Source organism: Ambystoma mexicanum, chromosome 10, assembly GCF_040938575.1.
Source record: "Ambystoma mexicanum isolate Mex_15411 chromosome 10, UKY_AmexF1_1, whole genome shotgun sequence".
Lineage (NCBI taxonomy): Eukaryota > Metazoa > Chordata > Amphibia > Caudata > Ambystomatidae > Ambystoma > Ambystoma mexicanum.
Genome location: NC_090932.1, coordinates 634,711,266 through 634,728,381, shown reverse-complemented (window position 1 = coordinate 634,728,381; position 17,116 = coordinate 634,711,266).

Here is a 17,116-nt window from a genome sequence, read left to right as displayed (position 1 = left end):
ATTTAGTATTTTGGCTATGATGGGTCTGGGGGGGGCTCCCAGAGGGAGACTCCTTGCCAAGGCTCTATGCGCTCTTTCCACTGCAAATCCCTGGGTGAGTGTATTTCTTGCAGCAACATGGATTCAATGTACTCTGTGGGGTTCGATCCCTCTTCTCCCTCTGGGAGCCCCACACTATGTATATTGTTTCTCCGTTCCTGTCTTTCGTCCTCTTCGGCCCTGCTCTCCCGGTTGCCCACCAGCTGGCATAGCATGTGGATCTCTGAAGCGTGCGAGGTGCAGGCTGCTGTGTTGGCCACCACTTCTTTTTCTAGTTCTCCTGTGCGGTCCGCTATTGCCCTTACATCTTGTCTCAGGAGGTTTAGATCTATTTGTACTGCGTCAATTTTAGATTCCAGCGCCACTTTTAGTGTGGTCATGGCAGCTTCCAGTTTCGTTTCCCATGCCACTTTCAGGTCTGCAAAGGCTTCCAGGATTTGCCAGTCTCCTCGCGCTGGGGATACGTCCAGCTGGGCGCTTCTATCCTTGCTTCTAGCACCTTCCGTTGATTGCAGGGTTTTTGTGAAGTCCTCCATCGTAGATTGCTTCCCTTTTGTTTTATTCAGCTTATTTGCCATGCCTTTAGCAGTTCCAGTTTAGCGGGCCCCCAGCTCCGGATGGTGCAGCCTTTTCCTGCTATCAGGCAATCAGCCTTACGTGTGTGGGCTTATTGCTGTCTCCTTCAGTTCTTCCAGCACCGTTGTTTATATCCCAGGCTGTAGTCTCCTTTGGGCTAGTTCGCTGTGGTGCTGCCAGCGTTAGTTCATCCTGTTTCTACTCCTCACGTGGGGCGGCCTCAGCTTGCATTGCAGTATCCTGCACCACTCCGTATGCTTGGCTGCAGGCTTGTGCAGCAAGACTCCATTGGGAATCGGGGCAGTGCTGTGGGTGCCGTAGTGTACTTGGGGCAGTGCTGTGGGTGCTGTAGTGTATCTCGGTGAGGTCCCCTCCCTGCCTGCCCCCGGAAGTAGGGTGGTGCCTCACTGCCTCCCTGGGCTGTCCGTGATTGTGTTGCAGCTTCAGATGCCTCGGCTGGGCTTATCTCTTTGCCTTATAATGGCTTCCTGTGTGCGGCGCGTTTGGTGCCCTTTTTTCCTGTGCCCAGTGTGTTGCAGTGCGGCCTGGCTACCACTTGCCCACAGCCAATGGTCATTCAAAGATGTGCCCTGTGGGTGTTCTGTAACATGTGCAGGCTTGTTACCCGCTGTGCTGTCCTCCCCTGGAGTCGAGCACCCTATTTCTGCAGGTCTGTGGTGGGGTTCGCCTTTTATTTCATTTTTTTTTCTTTCCTCCTCATTTTCCCCCATGTTATGTTCCTGCAGGGGCTGCAGTAGCGTAGTGCAGTGAGGGACAGGCTCTCACGCCTTTTGCCTCTTTTCTCCCCCGGATTGCTGCAGTGTGGCGGTGATCCGTGGGTCACCCAGAAAGCCAGATGCTGCACCGTGTCTCTGGGCACTATGTTGTGTGCACTCTGTTTCACGCGCTCCTCACCAAGTGTGTGCTACGGGCGGGGTCCCTCTAAGGCTGTTCTCTGCTTCTTCAGATGGCATGGGGAGCCACTTGTTGTGAGTGGCTGTCACACGCTGGCGGTGTGTGATCACACCGCACGGCCCGCAGCTGCTTAGGGCGCCTTCTGTGTTCCGCGCAAGCACAACCCTGATGAGCATCTCATGTCCAGGGGCTCTGCTTCATTCCAAATCGTCCTTCGGCATTTCTTACCCACCGCCTCTGCACAGCGGTTCGTTTGCATTAGCAGGCTGCCCCTCACTCATCGATCCACCAGGCTTACACAGTGCTCTGGTTCGCTAGTGTCCACGTAGTGCATCTCGGGTGCTATGCCCGTGGTGTTCCTCTGCAAGGCTGATTCCGGCAGTGTCTTTGTGCCCAGCCCCGCCGCTCCTTTGTCTCATTGCAAGGCGGCCATTTTAAATGAAGCCCGCCTGGTCAGCGGTCTGTTTTGATTTCGATGCTGCTGCTACGGCCGGGGTCGGATTCCAGTGTCTTTGTGCAGATTGCACTCTCCTCGTATTCCCACGCCTGTACCTATTTTTGCAATGTGTATGCTGCTTTTGGGAGGCAGGTATTCTTAGGATCTTTGTCGGATCACTAGGAGCTCCGGAGCTTCCATCCCTCTACATGGCCGGTAGCCACGCCCCTTTATGAAAATATAGTTACTATTAATTGGCTGTACATTTCAACTTGCCAGGCTGTCTGCCATGCCAAACACAAAACCCATACCTTTTATGATGCTGAATTTAGGGAAGGTAAGTAAAACTTTAATAAAGTAAGAACGCCAATCCAAGTAATTATCTTAAAGTCAGAATGTCAAGGTAAGAGTCCAAATCATGGAGGAAACAGAATGCCAGCAGAATAAATGGAAAAACCTTAAACCGCCAAAAATCTCTCGAAATACCTGCAACGTTTGGTAAATAGTTACGAGAGACATCAGATTTCGCACATATGCTAGTCGATATTCCATAGGATGAGAAGTTTAGTCATTGTCATGCTTTGTATCTGCCACTCAGTTAAGGATATCTGTTCTATATCTGCCGCTACACTAGTCACATTTTCTAATAGAAACATACTCAATGCCATCAAAAGCTGAAGAAAGAAAGCACCAGGTCTCGATGAGAAACTGATAAAACATCTGCGACTGTCTGCTCCATTCCATTGCAAAATTTTGAATGTGATGATCCTTCATAAATAGCTTTCCAAATCCTAGCTTGTGGCTGAGATTGTGGCAATCTCTAAAATGGGGGATCATATGACTCCATGTAGCTATAGGCCAAACTCTTGTTTGAGCGTCCTCCTGATCCCTCCATCCCTCTGCACGCCCCAACCCTGATTGGGCACTGGCACATTTGTGTTTTCTTCCTGCTGTGTTACCCTTTCGTGCTCGGCACAGCATTTGTCATCTGCGGCTGGCCTGAGCACACAGGCAGGGTTTGGGTACTCTGCTCATGTTGCCTCCTAATCTTTTTTCCTTCTTGCCGCCTTAAACTATTTTATATTCTCCCTCTGACACCTTGTGGCTTCATTTGTTTTTCCTTCCTCACTCCCCTTGAGCCTCCTCCTGCTACATCCCTTCCTCTGTCCACCCCCACCCTGATTAAGGACTAGACACTATTTAGTTTTAGCATTCAGGGCAGTCCCACTGCCCTTGCAGCCCCTTCCGGCGAAGGGCCCAGAGGCAAAGGGCAGCTCCCACTGTTGCACCTCCAGAGGGTGTTTTCCGGTGTTTTCCGTGGGAGCATGCAGTGCAGCAGTCAACCAGCAGTGACTATCAAGGTATGAAAGGTTTGGGCAGGGGGAACAGCAATTAATGCCCCCTATTTAACTGTCCATCCTCTCTTATTATGTCTTCTATCTTATTCTGCAGTCTGCTGCACTTGACAGTTGCATTTTCTCCATATCTGACATTATGTGTACTGTCATAAATAGCCCATGGGGCTGTTACCCCTTCTTGGATAGTTGAGTCTGTGTTTTCTTTAATTTGCTGCTGTGTTTAAATATTAGGCTTTGTTCACTCTTCTCTAGGAAAGTTGAATCTGTGTGTTCTTGCATTTGCTGCTGTGTTTAAAAATGAGGCTTTTCCCCCTCTTCTCTAGGAAAGTTGAATCTGTGTGTTCTTGCATTTGCTGCTGTGTTTAAAAATTAGGCTTTTTCCCTCTCTCTATGTTCTTCCCTCTGTCTATATAACTCGCTTTTGGGTTTCTTGCTCCTGCTCTATGCTGTAAACTAGGTCTTTTCCCTTCCTGGACACCTGACTCTAGATTGTTGCATTGCTGTGTGGCTGTAGTTGATGTAGCGCTCAGCAGTTCCTCCCTCTCTCCTTCCTCCCCACTTCCTTCTCTCCGCACTCTCTCTCAATGGTGCTCTCAATCTCCCCTATCTTCTCTAAGTGTTATTCTGTCACCTACCTTATCCCTCTGTCGCAGGCTGGAAGGAAACATTTCAAGAAGGCCCTCCTGGTCTCTAATCCAGGACTGCCCATTGCTGACAGCAATGTCAATGCCTCTTTCAGGAAGACATTCACCAACATCCTCTTTGTCGTTCCTTCTCTGGACCGTTGGATTCAGCTTATGGTTTCTGTGCTCTCCCCTTTCTCTTCCTCTCACATTAATGGTGGCACCCATTGGTAGCTACTCTTAGCATCCTTCCTTTCCTCTAGGGTCATCATTCATGTCTACTTGAATGGCACTGTCATGGTGCAAGGCTCTCAGCCCAACCTCATCCTTCTTAATAGGTGTCTTCCGTCTCTCATCAACTTCCTCCACTCTCCTGCCACTCCTCTTTCTGCCACCCCTCTGGCCCCTCTGCCACCTCTGACGGGTATACCACACTCCTGTACACCTTCTTGGAAGACCTTCACTTAGCTACCCACAACTCTTGCTCTGCCATCAAACACTCCTCTGCCATATGCCACCTCCTTGAAGACCTAGAGGTCCTCACTCTCACTGAACGTGCGCCACTGCCACTCTGTCATGAGTTTTGACACTCTCCTCCCAGAAGGTTTCAAGATCCTCTCTAAGCCCAGGCCTAACCAGCCTTGGGTCAGAGTGGCCCTTACTTACCCTCAGTGGGTCCCTGCTACTATCATACTCACTCAGGCCTACTCCTCTTTTGAATACCTTGTCTACAGGCTTGGTTTCTCTTCTGGCGTCTGTGACTGTGTACACCATCTACAGGTCCCCTGACCAGGTCTCCCACTTCCTCTCAGAATGGGCTGACCTCACCTCTTTTCTCCTGGCCTCCTCCTCCAAGCTTCTCCACAGAGGCTTCAATATTCATCTCATCTCCCCTGATGTGGCCTCTGGGCTCTACTGCATCCTCTGTGACTCTCTTTCCCTCTCCATTCTTCCCTTCGGTCCGACACACTCAGCCAGACACACCTTTGATGCTCACACCTCTTCAGACACCCCATCTTCAACACTCTCTTTACACCTCTCTCCTGGTCTGATCATGATCTCTTTTCCTTTCACCTGTTCCACCTGGGAGCCCCGGATAAGCCCCCAACTGCACTGCCAGCCTCCTTCTCTGTCATTTGACCTATGAAGCAAGTGTCAGTAACCCCTTTTGCCGCCACCTTCACTCCCCTTCCTACTCCTGCCACTCACTCTCACTCTCCTTTACATAAGGCAAACCCCTTTTGTTGGGTTTTGTGGGTTAGAATTATCTTTACCTAGGTATGCTCAGCAATCTTTCATTTCATTTCTTTTTTTAAAATAATTTTTAGAATCATTTCAATTAATGAAAACATGCATTACATTCTTGGAACTCCATGCTCAAATACCACTTTAATATTTATTGGTGTATATATTTCATTTTTTCTCTTTTCTCTCAATCTTCATTTATCACATTTGAAGACAACACATATCTATTGCTTTTCATTAATCTCTGATCTGATAGTTTATTTTAGGCTTTATACAGCATCACAATTCATTATTTGAAAGTAAAACAAATATCAGTTCAATACAAAATGTACTATCACACACTCATTTCAATGATGCAAACCATATAAACAACATATACAAATACACATTTGATTCCTCACATATCTTCAAGTGTTTGTGTTTCATCTAAACACCCAAGTGCTATAGTGTAACAAATATCACTATATGAACATTCTTCAATGACATGGTGTACATCTCATAAAATAGCAATTAATGTCCTCCGGTGATGTAAAAAGGCTTATAGGGGAGTTTGGACAAAACCCCATTGTTTGCCTGACGTTTCAGCGGAGTATCTAGTTAACCACCTTCTTCAGGACCTCATCTTATTGTCGCCTGAACCTGAAACAATAAAAAATAAAAAAAATAATTTTAAAATAAGGATAGAAGTACAAGGAGAGAGAGAGTATCAGCAACTCCTATTCCATTGCCCACAAACTTAATACACTAATTGCTAAAGCTTCAATCTACAACTCCTTGAAAATCTAACAGGCTATTTGCCTAGATCCCACTTGCCATCAACTTCTTTCCCATGGGAAGTGTGCAGTGTGGCCTCCTCTGTCAGGTTTCCTATTTCATTGCCAAGTGCTGTAGGACAAGCCAGAAGGTTGCTTAAAACTGTTTGTTTATTAGCCAATATTTTGTTGATCTAAACAAGAAGTTTGCATTTAGATAAGTAAAAACATACCTATGCCGGTTTCCAATAATTTATGACACTTCTATTGATCTGAAAGGAGTATATGTTATGTTATGTTATGTTATTTTGCACTTAAATAGCGCCTTATATACCATTGGTATGGTCTGAAGGTGCTTGTAGGTTGGACGCCCTTGGGAACCGAAGTTCAGATCAGTAGAGAGAGTAGGAAAGGTCAAAAGGTGCGTGTGAGCACCGGGTATGTGTGCAGCTTGTGCGGTACTCGGGTAATAGCTGCTTCTTAGCGGTAGGTGTGGTGGTTGAGAGATCAGGATAATGTGTTCGTTCTGGCAGGATATATCAGGAACGAATGTGGCTACGTTAGGCCTGAGGAAAACGCCTGGCTGGGGGTGTGGAACCAGCAGTGATTACATAGAATGATGTGGAGTAAGCGGCGGAATGTTGGTATGAGAACAGTTATACCGAATGGTGTCATAGTATCTCTGTGTTCTAGTTGAGTGGTGATGTAAGGAGAGAGTAAGCATGGTGGTGTGGTATGATCGGTTATATGCTCTTTCAGTGAGCACACTTCTAAATGCAACTTTCCCACAGAGGGTACTGGGCGCACTTCTAAATACAGTTTTCCACAGAGAGGCTATTGGGCACACTTCTAGATTCAGTTTACTAGAGGCTATTGGGAACACTTCTAAATGCAACTTTCCAGAGTGTCTATAGGATACATTTCTATAGTCAACTTTCAAAGATGCTATTGGGAACACTTCTAAATTCAACTTTACAGAGCGTCTATTGGGAACACTTCTAAATTCAACTTTACAGAGCGTCTATTGGGAACACTTCTAAATTCAACTTTACAGAGCGTCTATTGGATACACTTCTATAATCAACTTTCACAGAGGGTATTGGTTACACTACTAAATGCAACCTTGACAGCGATGCTATTGGTCGCATTTCTAAATTCCATTTTCTACGGAGAGGCTACTGGGCGCATTATTAAGTCAATTTTTCAGAGAGGCTTTTTCCAGAGAGGGTGTTGGGAACACTTCTAAATTCAATTTACTAGAGAGAATATTGGGCACACTTCTAAATGCAACTCTCAGGGAGGCTATGGGTACACTTCGAAATTTCACTGAGGGGATATTGGACATACTTCTAAATGCAACTTTCACAGAGTGTCTATTGGGAACCCTACTAAATTCACAGCGAGGTTATTGGGCACACTTCTAGATGCAACTTTCCAGAGTGTCTATTGGGCACACTTCTAAATGCAACTGTCACAGAGGATCTTGGGTACACTTCTAAATTCAGTTTACCAGAGAAGCTATTGGGCACATTTCTAAATTCATGGAGAGGCCATAGGGACGCTTTCTTAATGCATCTTTCACATGTTAACATTCACAATTCCATCTAGATGCGACGCAGGCCAATATTCACAACTCCATCTAAGTGTGGACATGCTACCATTCACAATTCTATCCAAGTGTGGACATGCTAACATTCACAACTCCATCCAAGAGTGGACATGCCAACATTCACAATTCTATATAAGTGTGGACATGATAACATTCACAATTCCATCTAAGAGTGGACATGCTAACATTCACAATTCTATCTAAGAGTGGACATGCTAACATTCACAATTCTATCCAAGTGTGGACATGCTAACATTCACAACTCCATCCAAGAGTGGACATGCCAACATTCACAATTCTATCTAAGAGTGGACATGCTAACATTCACAATTCTATCCAAGTGTGGACATGCTAACATTCACAACTCCATCCAAGAGTGGACATGCCAACATTCATAATTCTATCTAAGTGTGGACATGATAACATTCACAATTCCATCTACGAGTGGACATGCTAACATTCACAATTCTATCTAAGTGTGGACATTTTAACATTCACAATTCTATCTAAGTGTGGACATGCTAACATTCACAATTCCATCTAAGAGTGGACATGCTAACATTCATAATTCTATCTAGGTGTGGGCATGCTAAGAATCACAATTCCATCTAAGTGTTAACATTCACAATTCCATCTGAGAGTGGACATGCCAGTATTCACAATTCCATCTAAGAGTGGACATGCTAACATTCACAATTCTATCTAGGTGTGGACATGCCAACATTCACAATTTCATCTAAGATTGGGCATGCTAACATTCATAATTCTATCTAATTGGTGTAGTGTGGACATGCTAAGATTCATAAAACTTGAGAATCCATCTAAGTGTGGCATATGCTAACAATCATATTTCTGTCTAGATTTGGTGTAGGCTAAACTTGAGAATCCATCTAAGTGAGGCATATGCTAACAATCACATTTCTGAAAATCCATCTAAGTGTGGCATATGCTAACAATCATATTTCTGTCTAGATTTGGCGGAGGTTAAACTTGAGAATCCATCTAAGTGTGGCATATGCTAACAATCACATTTCTGAAAATCCATCTAAGTGTGGCATATGCTAACAATCATATTTCTGTCTAGATTTGGCTTAGGCTAAACTTGAGAATCCATCTAAGTGTGGCATATGCTAACCATCACATTTCTGTCTAGATTTGGCGTAGGCTACACTTGAGAATCCATCTAAGTGTGGCATATGCTAACAATCACATTTCTGAAAATCCATCTAAGTGTGGCATATGCTAACAATCATATTTCCGTCTAGATTTGGCATAGGCTAAACTTGAGAATCCATCTAAGTGTGGCATATGCTAACAATCACATTTCTGAAAATCCATCTAAGTGTGGCATATGCTAACAATCATATTTCTGTCTAGATTTGGCGCAGGCTAGTCTTTGTGGTTCACTCGTGGTATGGTTAGCATTATACTGCAGGCAGTGTTTGCTGTCCCGCCATGAATAGGTTTGGGCTGGTGGTCACATATCTCTCTAATAATGCATGGTGCAGGTCTGTAGCAGTCTAGGCCATTGATAGGTAAGTTAGAGTGGCAGGAACTTTCTGGAGTAGAGTGATTGCTCTATTCCCCACCCATGCCACACTCACGGTTTTTGTTGGTGTCTGTTGGTTGCTGGCTTCCTTGGCGTCCCCTGCGGACACCTGCGGACACTTTCTGGAGCCGCCTCTGTTGGAGCTGCCCTTGGCCTCGGGGCCCTTGGCCGCTGGGGCTGCCGGGCAGAGGGCTGCCCTGGGAGGACCAGTGATGAAGGGAGGAGATGGGCGGGTCGGGAGGTGGGAGCGGGACCAGGATGGGTGGGGGCGGGCGGGCGAGGCGGGCGGGCGAGGGAGATACCAGAAAGGGGAGGCCGGGAAAGCACGGGGCAACACGGGGTTTGGGGGAGCAAATAAACCCCAAAATCACTCAAATGGGGTCGCTCATGGGGGGAACACTCACCTGCTCCTCAGAAGTGAAAGAGGAGTGGGTGCACTGAAACGGGTCGCTAGACCCAGGCGACCGTTGCCGGTATCCACTCAGGGGTGGGGGGCGGGCTGGGAGGCGGGCAAGCGAGGTGGGCGGGCGAGGGAGAAACCAGGAAGGGGAGGCCGGGAAAGCACAGGGAAACGCGGGGCCTGGGGGAGCAAATAAACCCCAAAATCACTCAAATGGGGTCGCTCATGGGGGGAACACTCACCTGCTCCTCAGAAGTGAAAGAGGAATGGGTGCACTGAAACGGGTCGCTAGACCCAGGCGACCGTTGCCGGTATCCAATCAGGGGTGGGGGGCGGGCTGGGATGCGGGTGGGCCAGGCGGGTGGGCGAGGGAGAAACCAGGAAGGGGAGGCCGGGAAAGCACGGGGCAACGCGGGGCCTGGGGGAGCAAATAAACCCCAAAATCACTCAATTGGGGTCGCTCATGGGGGGAACACTCACCTGCTCCTCAGAAGTGAAAGAGGAGTGGGTGCACTGAAACGGGTCGCTAGACCCAGGCAACCGTTGCTGGTATCCAATCAGGGGTGGGGGGCGGGCTGGGTGGCGGGCGGGCGAGGCGGGCGGGTGAGTGAGAAACCAGGAAGGGGAGGCCGGGAAAGCACGGGGCAACGCGGGGCCTGGGGGAGCAAATAAACTCCAAAATCACTCAAATGGGGTCGCTCATGGGGGGAACACTCACCTGCTCCTCAGAAGTGAAAGAGGAGTGGGTGCACTGAAACGGGTCGCTAGACCCAGGCGACCATTGCCGGTATCCGATCAGGGGTGGGGGGCGGGCGAGGCGGGCGGGCGAGGGAGAAACCAGGAAGGGGAGGCCGGGAAAGCACGGGGCAATGCGGGGCCTGGGGGAGCAAATAAACCCCAAAATCACTGAAATGGGGTCGCTCATGGGGGGAACACTCACCTGCTCCTCAGAAGTGAAAGAGGAGTGGGTGCACTGAAACGGGTCGCTAGACCCAGGCGACCGTTGCCGGTATCCAATCAGGGGTGGGGGGCGGGCGGACGAGGCAGGCGGGCGAGGGAGAAACCAGGAAGGGGAGGCCGGGAAAGCACAGGGCAACGCGGGGCCTGGGGGAGCAAATAAACCCCAAAATCACTCAAATGGGGTCGCTCATGGGGCGTACACTCACCTGCTCCTCAGAAGTGAAAGAGGAGTGGGTGCACTGAAACGGGTCGCTAGACCCAGGCGACCGTTGCCGGTATCCAATCAGGGGTGTGAGGCGGGCTGGGAGGTGGGCGGGCGAGGCGGGCGGGCGAGGGAGAAACCAGGAAGGGGAGGCCAGGAAAGCACGGGGCAACGCGGGGCCTGGGGGAGCAAATAAACCCCAAAATCACTCAAATGGGGTCGCTCATGGGGGGAACACTCACCTGCTCCTCAGAAGTGAAAGAGGAGTGGGTGCACTGAAACGGGTCACTAGACCCAGGCGACTGTTGCCGGTATCCAATCAGGGGTGGGGGGCGGGCTGGGAGGCGGGCGGGCGAGGCGGGCGGGTGAGGGAGAAACCAGGAAGGGGAGGCCGGGAAAGCACGGGGCAACGCGGGGCCCGGGGGAGCAAATAAACCCCAAAATCACTCAAATGGGGTCGCTCATGGGGGGAACACTCACCTGCTCCTCAGAAGTGAAAGAGGAGTGGGTGCACTGAAACAGGTCGCTAGACCCAGGCGACCGTTGCCGGTATCCAATCAGGGGTGGGGGGCAGGCTGGGAGGCGGGCGGGCGAGGGTGAAACCAGGAAGGGGAGGCCGAGAAAGCACGGGGCAACGCATGGCCTGGGGGAGCAAATAAACCCCCAAATCACTCAAATGGGGTCGCTCATGGGGGAACACTCACCTGCTCCTCAAAAGTGAAAGAGGAGTGGGTGCACTGAAACGGGTCGCTAGACCCAGGCGACCGTTGCCGGTATCCAATCAGGGGTGGAGGGCAGGCGGGCGAGGCGGGCAGGCGAGGGAGAAACCAGGAAGGGGAGGCCGGGAAAGCACGGGGTAACGCAGGGCCTGGGGGAGAAAATAAACCCCAAAATCACTCAAATGGGGTCGCTCATGGGGGGAACACTCACCTACTCCTTAGAAGTGAAAGAGGAGTGGGTGCACTGAAACGGGTCGCTAGACCCAGGCGACCGTTGCCGGTATCCAATCAGGGGTGGGGGGTGGGCGGGCGAGGCGGGTGGGCGAGTGAGAAACCAGGAAGGGGAGGCCGGGAAAGCACGGGGCAACGCGGGGCCTGGGGGAGCAAATAAACCCCAAAATCACTCAAATGGGGTCGCTCATAGGGGGAACACTCACCTGCTCCTCAGAAGTGAAAGAGGAGTGGGTGCACTGAAACGGGTCGCTAGACCCAGGCGACCGTTGCCGGTATCCAATCAGGGGTGGGAGGCGGGCGGGCGAGGCGGGCGGGCGAGGGAGAAACCAGGAAGGGGAGGCAGTTGAAAGCATGGGGCAACGCTGGGCCTGGGGGAGCAAATAAACCCCAAAATCACTCAAATGGGGTCGCTCATGGGGGGAACACTCACCTGCTCCTCAGAAGTGAAAGAGGCCTTCATGTTGGTAGCTGTTGGTATGAACCTTCTCTTTTAAATTCTGGGTTTTAATTTGAACAATTATCTTGTGATGCCATTTCAGCCCCAATCTATGGTACTATATGCAACTCATGTGTTAGTATCTGCTTCCCATATCAGACTATGTTTGATTCAAAAATAAATAATGGAAAACTCTATTATGGATGCAGCACATGTATGTTATTTCCTTTATTGTATTTCCACTTGTGGCACGGGGGCGCTTAGTTTGAATACCGTGGCTCATTGTTCATTGAGCATTCACAGGTATGCAACCTCTTCATGCTTGCCATTGTAGTTCCATGTGTGCCTTAGTTCTCCACAGCAGACGTTCAAATGCACCTGAAAAACAGAGGGATTTACTCGACCTGCCAGCCCTGTATATGGATAGTGTCATGGGATACACTCAGCCGGACACACCATATTAGAAACCGGGTGCTCAATGCTGGTGTCCTGGCGTCCGCGTTCCCTCGACACGTAGCCAAGTCTGATGCACCTCTAAGGGCAACCACACCGTGTCAGCTTTATGCTCACTTAACTGACGTTTCTCAGTTAAGTGTTTTGCATCTAATATACGACCGGCGTTCCCTGATTCTTTTGTGCAAAAGTCTGCTGGCTTGTCCTACAAAGTTTTTACCACAAGGGTATTGGATGCAATAGATGCAATTCTATGTCTTAAAGTTTGTGAACAGTTTTAATTCCCATTGTCGGTCATGTACGTGAAAAGATGTAAATTTACGTGCAAATCTACATACTGTACAGTTTCCACATGGGTAGTGTTCTGATATCTGCCTGAGGTTAGAGAGTGTGCTTTTTGCACTTTTGTTTTTGAACTGATCATGTGTTAAACACTCCTTACGGTTTTTTGACCTTTTTAGGGCCATTCTAGGGAGTGGCTTCACTGGTAAAGTCAGTTTCAATAGGGGCAATATTTCTTCACCATTGCCCTCACTTTAGATGTGCTTTGACTATAGGTCGTAACGCAGGTTAATTTAGTGCCTTCATTCACAATGTTTCTTCTCCTCGTGGTAAGTAAGGCTTATTGAGGTGTAAATCTAGCTCTTTTTTTAGAATCCCTTAGTCGTTTATTTGGATAGTCTCTGGCCTTCAATGTCTTGGTCAAGGAAGTCACATCTGTTTAGTCATTAAAAGATGATCAATTTCTCTATATTCTTAGATATTGCCCTGTAGGGTAGATTTTGCTTTAATGGGAGAAGCAAAAACCTGTTGAAGCACAGCAGGGTATTTCTGTCTGTTTGCTTTCTAAAAAGATTGCACTGTAAATCACCATTATGATGTGTGATATTGAGATCTAAAAAATGAATTGCTTCTGTACTCAAATTCACAGTAAATGTAATGTTTGGGTCCTGCTCATTCACTCAATTCCAAAACTGTTCTAAATCTGTTGAGCTTCCCCGCCAAATAAAGATAATATCAATGAATCTTCTCCAGTAATGGACCTTCTATCTAAAAGGGTTCATTGTGGAATAAATGTATTTCTCCTAAAAGCCGGCCATATATACATAATGGTCAGGCTTGGAGCAAAGGTGGCCCCCATTGCTGTACCATTCACCTGTTGGTAAAACCTGTGGTTGAATTTAAAACAATGGGCCTCATTTGGAGTGTGCCAGTCCAGTAACAACAGTGCCGGTAAGCCTACTGACACCGCTGTTACCGGACCGGCACACTCCGAGTCTGAAGGCGGCTGCCATCCCGCCTGCCAGGTCTGACCCGGTGGGTTGGATGGCAGCCGCCCACAGACTTTGATGGAAACACCGGCACCATTGTTAACGGTGCCGGTGCTTCCATCATCCCCATTGCCATTGAGTCCTATGGGCTCAAATGGGATTGGGGAATAATGATTTTCGTGCGCCTGACTTCCAAGAACACCAGGGTCATAATCTGCAGTGTTTCCATGAAGCCAGGTGCCATAAAAATTCACAAGTCCGACGGCAGCGTGTCGGCTTTACTGGCTTGGCTACCGCCGGACTTGTAATGAGGTCCAATGTCTTGTTAAGGCAATTTGAAGGAGTTCAGTAATGAAGCCGATAGGTACCCTTCTTTGCAGGTCATGTAATGTCAGTTGTGAACGGGCACAATTCCAGGGCCTGATCTTGCGGGATGCTCGTGTATAGTGATGTTAAGTCCATTGTCACCAAAACTTCCTTTGTTGAGTCAAAAGGTTTCCCATCGAAACAGTTAATCGTGTCTGTGGTGTCTTGTAGATATGATTACGCAAGCATGCTGCTTGGTTGCAGAAAGTAGTCGACAAATCTGTTCACCGGCCCCAAAATTGAACCGCAGCCTGACACTATTGGGTGACATTGGGGGTAATTCACATCTTTATTAATTTCTGGTATTGCATACAATAGTGCAGTTCTTCATTTTGGATGATTCAAATATTCAAACTCTTGATCCGTAATTCATTTTTTATTGAGTCCGAACTGTGTAGTTTCTTGGATCAGTTGTTTATTTCAAGCGTTAGGTATCTGGCAAATGGTTGATAATTATCAATGTGTTGAAGCATGTTGATGATCATCTTGAGGTGTTCTTCATTAGTTTTAACTTTAATGCCTTACCTATGTTCAGCTGTTTTGATGGTTAAGTCCAAGGTAGTGCTTAATTTCTTCCGTTTACTCCATTCCAAGTTTTTTAAATTGTTTCTCATTGGTTGCTTTGCGGTTTTCAAATTATCTATTTCTTTCTGAATGCACTTTTCAAAGGTCACAATTTCCTTCAGCATGTGGTTCTCAGTGGGGGTGAATGTTGACTTTTTTATTAGACCTGTGTCTTCTGTGTCGTTGTCGCTTTCCTTATCCGAGTCCTTAAAATATACTTAAAGTCTAATTGACCTGAAAAGGTTTCTCATTTCACACTCCATTCAGTACCAATTTGTGCCCGAGGTACGGACACATGAAAGGCCCTTACTAAGCACTGACATCTCATCTCTCGTCAGCTCCTGTCCTGATAGATTAAACACTGGTAGAGCCAAATCCGTTCCTACCACCTCGATCGTCTCCTGCAGGGTTCACTCATTCGAGGACACTGATTCCATTGTTCTGTGCTCATTATGGGACCTCATAGTCTCCCTCTGCGGTACCCTCACCTGAAAAAAGGGGTTTCGGAAAATGTCTTCATTGCCCTCTATTTATTGGCTGACTATAATTGCTATAGTCCCACTGATCATCTGTTCCAGATCCCAAACTTGAAGACCCTGAGAAGGTTACCCACCGTCTGAGTGGTCTCTGTTCATGTTATTGTGTGTTGGAAGATTTCTTGATTTCATTTTTAAGCCAGATATCTGTAAGTTTAGGAAACACAGCTTTTAATTTGAATTCCTTCAATTTTTTGTTCAAAGTAGCTGTTTTTAATTGGTTGATTTGTGTGTGTATCTCCTTCAATCTTGCCCCAGAATTAGTTTGTGCTGTGTTTTCACAAAATGTCTTTTCTTCCTCATCTAAACTCCTTTTGAATTTTATCAAATATTCTCTGAGCTGTAGTAATTGTTAGGCCCATGATGTCTCTACTGCATTTGATCGCAATTTGGCTAAAGTTTGTATGATATTCCACATTGTCCAAAAACAAGACTGGTTCATTTCTAATCACTAGCCCCTCTGGTATAATGTTCACTTTCAGATATGCTCTGAGGAAATGTCCATGGTCCTCTGTCCTGAAACATTTCTTGTAAGTTTTAGCAGATCCACCTCCTGGATGAATTGTATTACCCCCTGTGGGTTTGAACAATGAAGGACCTCACAATATTTCGAGTATCTATTCCATCAATGGTGGCACCCATTGGGAGGTACTCTTGGCATCCTTCCTTTCCTCTAGGGTCATCATTAATGTCTACCTGAATGGCACTGTCATGGTCCTGGGCTCTCAGCCCAACCTCCTCCCTTCTTTTTTCTTTTTTGAAAATTAGAATTTTATTAGCATTTGGGTTATAACATCATATAATAACAATCATGACATTTAGTTTAATTTCAATTATAACACTGCCCCCTTTCCCCCCTCCCTTTCAGCCATGAACCCCATACTTGTTGTTACATCAAGAGTCAGATGCATTGTAGATCATGTCACTTCCCATTGAGGATAGCTCTTCCGTGTACGCTGAAACCATGGGCGCTTCTGCCTCCACTTTTCATTGCTCATCACAAGCCACATGACTCTTAGTCACCATGTCCCCCCAAACCTGAGCACTACCCGGATCCCTCTTGGTGTTCTCCCCAGATACTTCACTCAGACTGTCCATATTTTTCAAAGAAGGGGAGCCACAGTCCATCAATGTTTGACCTGGATTCATCTATGAGATGAGTTAGAAACTCCATGTCGGAAATTGCACAAACCTTAGTGACCCACTCTTTCTCCCCTGGTAGTCTTGGGATTTTCCATCTTTGGGCCAAGCAGCACCTAGCCGCTACCAACATGACCTGAAGCATATGGTTGTGTGCCTCACCGTGTTCCCCCTCCTCATAAATCCCAAAAAAGAAGAAGCCACAGGGATAAGGTCCTCCCTATCCCGTCCACCCCCTTTATCGAGGACAGGACCTCCTCCCAGTACATCTGTACCATCAGATATTTCCACCACATGTGCATGTAGTCCCCCTTTTCGATATGACACTTCCAACAATGTGGGTCGTACCCCTACCTCATCAGGGCTATCCTCTGTGGGGGATAGGGCCACCGGCATAGCAGTTTCAGAGCGTGGTGTCAGTATTGGAGCGAGGCCGTCGACCGATTGGCCCGCCTGCACATGATGGTCCATCTCTTATCATCAATATCCTCACCTAGGTCTTTCCCCCATTGCACCTGCACAGTCGGAGAGTCCCTCAGGGTCGCTAGGAGCAGCAATTTATAGAGCCTAGATATTACCCCTTGGAGCCCTTGTGCGAAATCAAAAATGTTTCAAATGCAGATAACGAAAGGGCGAGAGGTTGTCTAAGCCCAAGGCCTCCCCCAGCTCCTAAAGGGCCATGAATATCCCCCCCACCCATAACTGTCCAGCCCTACTGAGACCTGCTTCATAC